This window comes from Peromyscus leucopus, chromosome 12 (genome assembly GCF_004664715.2).
Source record: "Peromyscus leucopus breed LL Stock chromosome 12, UCI_PerLeu_2.1, whole genome shotgun sequence".
Lineage (NCBI taxonomy): Eukaryota > Metazoa > Chordata > Mammalia > Rodentia > Cricetidae > Peromyscus > Peromyscus leucopus.
Window position 1 is genome coordinate 60798860 of NC_051073.1, and position 10227 is coordinate 60809086.

Below are 10227 nucleotides of genomic sequence, written 5' to 3' on the forward strand. Positions count from 1 at the left end.
TTCTGATTTTAATCTATTAGCCTGTCTCTCATAATGACTTTCATAATTACAGTAGGCCACCATAGTGTGGGGAAACAGAAATGGGAACGTTTAAAAGGGATACATTATTATGTCTATCATATTTTATTACCAGAAAACCAAAACCCCAAAGACTGGAAAAAATGACAAGTATTTAAACCATTTTTGGACCATAAGAGATATATCCAAGATGGAGGATGAAAGTGGTGTGAGAGCTTGTAGTAGTAAAGAATGGTAAGCTGATGCTAGAATAATTATCAACTAGGAAAAGAAAAAGTCAAGATCAGTCTGAGGACAAATATTAATATCAGTGAGACTGGGGAACTAAGGCCTGGAGGCCATGGTAACCAGAGGAAGCTGGACTTCCAGGATCCCTAAAGGCATCTTAGTGGTTCAGATGCTGGTTGGTTCCTAGCACAGACATATAAACATCCTCTGCAGGGAATTGTCTCCACTGTAGATCTTTGAAATTCACACACACCATCCCTGACTTTTATGTGGATGCTGGAGATTTGAACTTAGGTCCTCTTGATTTTGCAGCATGCATTCTCACTCCACAGAGCCATCTCTCCAGCCCTGCTTTCCTAAGTCTTGCTCATGCTTTCAATATGAGTATTCTTACTTAATGAAGGGATTTTCATACCTTTCAGAGACTAATCTTTTATTTTACATGTGGCAAATACCTTCTATATCTTGGTTTTGTTTGGTTTGGTTTGGCTTTTTTTTTTTTTTTGCTTGTTTTATTTTATCTTTTAAATAACAAAACTTTGTTGTTATTACTGAAAACAGATCAATCTTTTCACTCTTGGTTGATAATTTTGCTATCTAATTTTAAAATTCTCTTATCTTTGAGCTGGTAAAGTTACTCTCCTATACCAGTTTCTAAAAGTTCTAAATGTTATCTCCATGTTGAAATTGGACAATGATTTTTGTGAAATATGATCTATGGTTTGAATGCATCCCAGCTTTCCTGCACTAGAAATCTAATTCCCAGTGTAACACTGGTGAGATGGAAGTCTCATGAGGTGGCAGAGCCAGGAAGACTCATGGGTCAACACCGTCATCTCAGGAGTGGGCTAAGAGAATGTGTGCCTAGTGAGAGGGGCTGCCTCCCCACCTCTCTTGAGTGAGATCTCTGGCCCTCCCACCTTCTGCAACAGGATGCTACAGCAAGAATGCCCTCCCCAGATGCAGGTCTCACATCCTTGAGCTTTTCAGCCTCCAGAACTGTAAGAAACACATCTTGGGGCAGGAATGATAGCTCAGCATTTAAGAGTGAGCCCTGCTCTTGCAGATGACCTGAGTTAGGTTCCCACCATGCTGGGCAGCTCATGACCTATAACTTCACCTCCAAGGGATGCAATGCCTCTGGCCTACACAGGCACCTGTACTCATGGGCACATACCACATAAGACACATAACTATACATAATTAAACATAATAATAACAAAACTTGAAAAAAAAGAAATACATCTCTATTCTCTATAAATTGCTCAGTCTCAGGTATTCTGTGATTTTTTTTTTCAATATGGATACCCAACCATCCTAGCAGTGATTATTAAAACGCTCATGTTTTCCCTATTGAATCTCTCTCATACCTCAGTATAATGTGGGTCTGTTTCTGGGCTCTCTGTTCTGTCCCATTGTTCTCTTGACATCACTATGCCAATATTGTGTTTTAATTATTAAAGTTTATAATAAATCTTGATATATTATAAAGCAAGTTCTCCCAGTGCCTTGACAATTTTTGGATTTTTATATTTTCATATAAAGTTTAATCTATTTGTCAAGTTCCACAAAAACAAACAACAAAAAAAAAACTGATGATTTTTATTGGCATTGCATATTATCATCTCTACCATACTGAGTCTTTCAATATATCAGCTTGGACAGGGGATATAGTTTAGTGATAATACACTGACCTAGCATAGCCAAGGCCCTGGACTTGATGCCCAGTACCACAAAAAGAAAAGTAAATTATAAACAATAGAAGTTTATATTGGTCATACTTCTGGAGTCTAGGAATTCCAAGACTGAGGGGCTTCACCTGATGAGAAATTTCTTGCTGCACAACATGGTAGAAGGATAAGAAAGTACATGTGATATAGAGAAAAGTGGAAGAGTAAGGGTCCCAACTCGCAAAAACCCATTCTCATAATAACTAACCCATCATTTCATTAAGAAGAACTTTTATGACCTAATCACCTTTTAAATGCCTTACCTCTTTAAAAATTATGTATGTGTGTATGTATGTATGTATGTATGTATGAATGTATGTATGTATGTGGTATGTATAGGAAGGAGAGTGCAAGTTTTGTGGACACCAGAGGCATCAGATCTGCTGGAGCTTAAGTTACAGGCAATGTGAGCTGACCACCGTAGGTGCTGCGAACTGAATTCTGATCTTCTGTAAAAGGAGTGCACCAGTCTTTTGTTTTGCTTTGTTTTGTTTTTCAAGACAGGGTCTTTATGTAGCCTAGGCTGTCCTGGAACTTGTTCTGTAGACCAGTCTGGCCTTGAACTCACAGAGATCTGCCTGTCTCTGCCTCCTGAGTGTTGGGATTAAAGCATCACTGCTTGGCTGGGGTACACATTCTTAACCACTGAACCATCTCTCCAGCTCCCAAAGTCTCACCTCTTAGCACTGTTACAATGACAATATCATTTCAACCTGAGCTTTGAAAAAGACAGTCAAACCACAGCAATGTTAGTTTCTTTCAGGTATGATATACTTGAAATCATACTATATGTAGCCTTCTCCAACTTACCCTGTGTTTTGTGTCATATGGTCATCATTCTGACTGCATATTACATAGATGTGGTAAGACGCCAAACAAAGCAAAGAACCCTCTTCCTTATTTTTTTTGCCTTCCCCCAAAAGGGCAAGTTTCTGCATAAAAGTTGTCATGTGCAAGGTAGATTTCCAGGTTTCTAAACAATGGGGGCTAACTCTGCTTAGTTAGAGAGAAAGACTTTATCAAAAGGACATGGGCTAGCTCATAGAGTTGATGGGAAAGCTGAAGGATGAGTTTCAGGACATGGACAGGAACCACGGGAAATGAAGCAGCCATAAATAGAGACCAAATCAATGCACAGGAAGAATGTGGTTGGTATCCACGTTTCTGTCACTGGCACAGCCACCACTGGACATTGGATGCCACCCTTAGTGCTTCTCCTGTTCACCCTGGAAGATTCCAGATTGCCATTTTCTCCCCTGTGTTACTCCAGTGTCAGTAGTTTTACGTAGTGTCAGCTGACTGGAAGATCACATGTTCAAATGCTACAGATGAAGGAACCAGGGAAGGGACTGTTTGGCTACACTAAAGGCTTGTTATGGGCACACGCTCCAAATAGCAAGTGTGTGGTAAGCTGGCCCCGATAAAATAAACCGAGCATCATGGGGAAGATCAAAATTAAGCATATCTGGCTCCTGCCTATCCAAGAGGAAGAGAATTGGGCAATATAATTCCTTAAGATCTGGAGGACCTTGCCTTTGCTTGGAACATGAGGTTGGGCAGTCACTGAAGTGAGAAAGAGCTTGGGCTGCTCCTTCTTTTGCTTGGCAGAAAACTGTTCTTACTCCTGTCTAGTTTTCTTTGCCTGTGGGTGAGGATAGGGAGGGAGAGGAATCCTGTGGTATGGGACAGGCAGCTATTGTCCATCCAAGAGGCTAGGAAAGGACCTCAGTGTCACTGTCCACCTGCGTATCAGGAGAGGGTCTACCATGGTGTGTTTTGGGCTGCTTGGTCAAACCACGAAGACAGCTACCATTTAGACTTGCAGTGAGTTGGAGATCTCGCTTCTCTAAAACCTTATGGGAAGGAGTGTCGGTGACAGGGTTGACTCCTAAGTTCACCCTAAACTTCCGGTGAGCTGGTCCTTTGTTATGGTTTGGATCTGGTTTGTCCTGTCTGAAACTCGTGTACCTGACTGTCACTGTAGCAGTGAGCCAATTAGGTTGTTGAGAGATTAATGACTTTTTACAGGAATTGGGTTCACTTTCAGAGAGCAGAGGTTTTCAAAGAGATCCCAGTTTTCTTCCACACATGCCTACTTGTCCTCCCCTTCCTCCAATAAGATGCTCAGAATCATGAACCAAATAAGCTCCTTTCTTTTATATAAACTACCCAGTTGGATATTCTGTTATAGCTGCTGTGTCTTCCTTACCATGATAGACTCTATCTCTCCATAACCATAAGCCAAAAGAAACTCATGCTCTCTAAATTGTATCAGGATATTTAGTTACAGCACAGAAAATTCCCCCACTTGGAGCACACGCATGCACACACACACACACACACACACACACACACACACACACACACACACACACAGTATGTTATAGGAGAGAAACACATTTCAAATGTAACTTGTTCATGCTTCTATCTAGAACAGTGGTTCTCAACCTATGGGTCGCAAACCCCTTGGCAAACCTCAACCTCCTAAAATAGTTACATAAAAGGTAAGGACTCCCTCTCTAGACCAATGGTTCTCAATCTTCCTAATGCTGTGAACTTTTAATACAGTTCCTCATGTTGTGGTAATCCCAATCATAAAATTATTTTTGTTGTTATTTCATAGCTATAATCTTGCTACTGTTACAAACTGCAATGTAACTGCCTGTGTTTTCCAGTGGTCTTAGGTGACCCCTGTGAAAGGGTCCTTTGACCTCCAAAAAGGGTTGTGGCCCACAGGTTGAGAACTGCTGATATAGCACATTGACACTGTTTTTCAGAGTTGCTTGATATTTTGATTTTGTAATCATCAGTGCAGCCAATGCTGCACTTTATCAAGGCATAGTAGAAAACTGCAGAGGGAGGCATGCTTAGGGTCTTCTGAAGCGTTGTTGGAAATCCTGTCCTAATCTCCAGCTAAAATTCATTTAATGATCTATTTTAGAAGAGGAAATGCAAGTTAGCAACTCAAGTAGCAATTTTAAAAACCAAGCTTTCTAACAGAATACATTCTAAAACTATACTAATTTAATAGTTATGTGTTGAGGGATGATAATAGAAAAATGTCACAAGTTTTTTTGACCCGATTAAACTATTATGCTTTTGTAAGAGCAGAAAGCTGTCTGTACAGTAAATCACTGCAGTTTATGACAAGCAGTTGTCTTGTTACTAGTGCAGTAGTGGGCTCATCTTGCCTGGCTGCACACAGGGCCCAGGGCTGAGTGACACCGTTTGTGACGGTTCTCCCAGGCACCTCCCTTGGCTTCTTAAATGAGGATGCTGGGGTTTGAACTTAAGTTCTCATGATTTCAAAGCAAGCACTTTTCTGACTGAACGATCTCTTTAGCCCCATCTTGACATCTGAAAACAAAATAAAACCATCAAGGGCCCCATGTTTTCATTTTGTACATGAGCCTACATGTTCTGTATCCAGTCCTGCAAGGCAGTCAGAGTTCTAGCAGGCACCCAGTGGGAGAAGGCTAGAGTTCAAGGTTCAGTGTGCAACCTTTCCCCCAGTCCCCATGTTTCCTCTGTGGTCCCTTTGCCCCTTCAGTGACTACTGTCTGCCAGTCCACAGCCTTTCTCTGTCCCCTTTTCTGCCACAGTTGGGGAGGGGACTGCCATCTGCCATATGAGCAAGAGGTGGTAATGTCCACTGTCCCTGCTTTTATAATTCTGTGGTTAAAATCACTTTGCTTTCTGGAGTGTGTGTGTGTTTCTTTCTCTGTAGACAACGCAGAGCAGAAATTTTGTTCTAATTCCCAGTCTGTCTATCCTGTAATTTTGTTATCAACAGAAATCTACAATTCAGGGAGCTGGAGAGAGGCCTCAGTCATAAAGTGCTTGCTCCAAAAGCAAGAGAACCTGAGTCAGGTGTCCCACCACCCTAACAAAAAAGCAGGATGTAGTGATGTGGACTTACCATCCCAGCTCTGAGGAAGCAGAGACAGGTGAAGCCCCGTAGATTGCTGGGCAACAGGTCTAGCCAGTCAGTGAACTCCAGATTCAGTGAGCCATTCTGCCCCCCAAATAAGGTGGAGAGCCATTTGAAGGAGATACATAATACCAACCTCTGGTCTCTATACACGTGTACACACACATATATATGAATTTCTATGCATACAGAATTCTAGGTTAGTTTATGGTTCTCCACTGGCTTTACCTTTAAGTCTAGAGTTTGACTGGTTTATAGATAGAAAAAGGCTGAAGAAAGTAGAAACAAAAGCAAAAAGTTACTTTAAAAAAAACTTAGGGAGAAGAAGACTGAGCAACAAAAACTAATGGATTGCTTAACATTGGTTTACTTTAGGTACATTTTAATTAATTAATCGTTCTGGGGTTTGAACCCCAAACCTTGCACATGTTAGATAAGTGCTCTACCATGGGGCTACATCCCCAGCTCAACCTCTCAGTTAAACAGATTTGTTGGGGCATGGTTGCATTGTAGGGTGAGTGACTCCAGGCTGCTTTTTAGCTTGGCCTGTGGGAGACAAGCGCTGGAACTCAGTGCAGACCAATGACCTGGGATTTTCACTTAGCAGTCGTCACGCCTGTCATCCTTTGCCCTGGTGGGTTTGGGCGCTTTGCTCCCTTGCTTTCGTTTTATAAGGGGCTGGGAGGTCTGAAAGGACATTCCACACAGGTATTCCTTGTGCCAAGCAGGAATAGTAGTCTCCGTTTAGCTCCCACAGAAACAGCTGCTCTCCTCCTCAGCAGTACAGCTGTTGTTGCTTTAGGCAATAACCAAATTATGTAACTGCAATGGCATACGAAGTCGATGAACAAACCTATTGACTTTTGGTATACATGTAACTTAGTGGAAACAGAAGTACGCGGCCCTTCACTGATCCACTTTACAGGGAGAATCAAGATCACAGTTAAGACAGCAAGTTACAGTAAAGGGATGAACAGCCTCTGCTCTAGGTACGTGAGTATGACGTTCGTCTGTTGTTATGAATACCTGATTCCGCTCCTGGAACATCCAAGTTATTGAAGTCAACCTGTCTTAAAAATGTCATCATCTGGCTCTGAGGTTAAGAGCACTGGCTGCTTTTCCAGAGGACCTGGGTTCAATTCCCAGCAGCCACGTGGCAGCTCACAACTGTCTGTAACTTCATTTTCAGGGGATCTGACACTCTCACAGCAATGCACATAAAATAAAATAAAATAAAAGATAAAAAATGTCATCATCAAGCAATTGTCATCTCCCTAGGTCAAAGCTCTTTCCTGTCCTTGACATGGATGCTATTGAAGTGTTCAAGCATTCTCTACCATGTCTGGCCCAACTCCCAGAAATCCCTTCCTCTGACTTGATCTTCTCATTGGATTTTTGGCTTTGATTTCTGAGGCTTTGCTTTACACTGTCCATTCCCTTGAGTCTCCCCTTCACAGGTGCCTGGCTCCACCAGCCTCTCTCCCTTTGTGAACTCTTCAGGACAAATTTACTTGCCTGCCTTGGGAGAGATTAGAGGGGGTGCAAATGCTTGGTGAACTCATTTTTGTTAGCATGGCTTCTTTCTCTGCAGAAAGTTACTTTCACCTTCCAAACTTCTGATGGATTTCATATCCCAAGGGATTCTAGCTTTACAATCAGAAGTTCTGGGAAGTATAGAGTAACTGCTTATATTTAGCAGCTCATGTCTGGCCTTCTCCCTACTCTGGCGACTTCCTATTTCTGAAACTCTTCATCTTCCAGTGCCCTAGAAAATAGAAGTCTCTGTTTTGAGCTTTCTAGACAACTTTGAAAAGATATGCATTTAGCCTTTTCCTTTGTACAGTAAACTGTTTGTTCTGTGGTTAATATGCAGACAGAAGCAAATGAAGGTGAATTTGCTTTTGTGAATAGCGATTAAAACAGGGAACTTTTTGGGAGAAAGGTTAAATGTGATTAAAGTCAAGCTGAGAAAACTACTGATTGGAAAGCAAGACTCCTAAAGTCAGGTATCCTCTGTTCCTTCAGGGATGAAGAAGGGAGTGCTTTAGACTGGAGGTTAAAGCTTTTCCTTAATAGGGAAATGGTAGCATTGCTTCTAGGAATTATTTTGTTTTTATACAATTGCATAGATTTCTCAGTTAAGGTTACTATCGCTATGATGAAAAAACATGACCAAAACCAACCTGGGGAAGAGAGGGTTTATTTCACTCACAGTTCCATATCATCAAAGTTCATCACAGTTCATCATCAAAAGCAGTGAGGGCAGGAACTCAAGCAGGGCAGGAACCTGGAGGCAGGAGCAGAAGCCATGGAGAAATGCTGCTTACTGGCTTGCTTAGCCTGCTTTCTTTTAGAACCCAGAACCACCTACCCAGGTGTTCACCACCCACGATGGGCTGGGCCTTCCCCATCAATCACTAATTTAAATTCTGTACAGGCTCGTCTACAGTTGGGTCTTATGGACATTTTCTCAATTGAGGTTCCCTCCTCTCCAATGACTCTAGCTTGTATCAAGTTGACATAAAACCAGCCAGCACAATAGGCAATGTCAATGATGCTTCTTAGGGGATTTTAATGTCAAAGATCCTTCTTTGGAGCAGAATTTATGTAATTCTTCCCATCTTTCATAGCTTATAACTTTTTCAAATATCCGTTTTGTTTCTGCAAGTCTACAAGCAGTTCCCTCAGGATGGAGAGGGTTTCTGGCATAAACTCAGTACCTGTGTGCCAGAGTAGAGGTTTCACAGACTCAACCTGTGAATGAGGAGCTATTATTATGTTAATTTACTAGATGGTGAAACTGAGGTACAAGCTACCAGCTATAGTAAGTAGCAGCTTTTATAGAATGAATAGAATGTGTGGGTGAGTCAGACGCCTAAGTTCTAAGGATAGTCCATGTGGAAAAAGAGTTCCACTTGGCCGACTGACCAGCTAAATCCTACCTAAGTGTATTGCAAGCATTTGGCTTTAGTGAACATGCAAGATTCTTTCTAGAGACCATATGATTATTATTAGTTTTTTTGAGACATGGTCTCACATGTAGCCCTGGCTGGACTGGAATTCACCATGTAGATCAGGCTGGCCTCAAACTCACAGAGATCTGCCTGCCTCTGCCTCCTGAGTGCTGGGATTAAAGGTGTGCGCCACTATGCTGACAGTATGATTATTTGATAATAAATGCTTGATGAACTTGATTTGAGAATATCTTTTGCTAACATACTCCTGGAGCAAGTCTGTAGAAAAGCCCTAGAACAGTGGTTCTCAACCTGTGGGTTATGACCCCTTTCACAGGGATTGCATGTCAGATATCCTGCATATCAGATATTTACATTATGATTCATAACAGTAGTGAAATTACAGTTATGAAGTAGCAACAAAAATAATTGTATAGCTGGGGTTCACCACATGAGGAAAGGTTCCAGCATTAGGAAGGTTGAGAATTTCTACCCTAGAGCAACCTAACTCCTAATTGGAGATCAAGATGTCTGCCTAACAGATATCAATAAATGTGAATGACCAAGATGACTAAATTTGTAGCCCCCTTCTTTACTTATGGCCAATGAAAGAGAAAAATCTAGTTCAATAGAGTCAAATGGTGTAAATTTATCAGCGGTCACTAACAGAAACTCACAGGACTATAACCTCTAATATGGAGACTATTCTGCAATGTGAAAGAACTTAGAATGCAGGCAAGACCTACTCTTAAAATCTCAAACAAGCAGCAGTAATAAGGTCCTAAAACTATCTAAAAATCCTTCCTAATGTAATGACACTAAATTGATCCTTGAGGGAGACTTTGAAATAAAAGATCACCTGCAAAAAGGTAAATCAGATCACTTGTAAAAAATGAAAGCTGTCTTAATTAATTTTGGTCCTAGGTGAAGCACAACTTTATGAGCCAATTCTCACGTTTGCTTGTGTGTCAGCCAGATGTTGACCTGCATCGTCTTCTTTAGTTGCTCTCCATTCTGTTTTGGTTTGTTTGTTTTTTTAAGATAGTTGCTCATCGAACCTGGAGCTCACTGATTGGCTAGGCTGGCAAACCATCAAGCTTCCTGGGATCTGCCTGTCTCTGCCTTCACAGGCTGGGTGACACCCGCCCATTGCTGAGCCTGACTTTAAAACGGGTGCTGAAGATCCAAACTCAGTTCTTTGTGTTTGGGCTGCAAGCACTCTACCATCTGAGCCGTCCCCCCAGCCCTAGAAGCCAATTCTTCATGATTATGCAGCACAGTGTCTGGCTGTGATTACAAGATGAATCCACAGACTCTACAGTTAGTATGGAAAGAAGAGAAGCATACAAAGGTGGAACACACACCA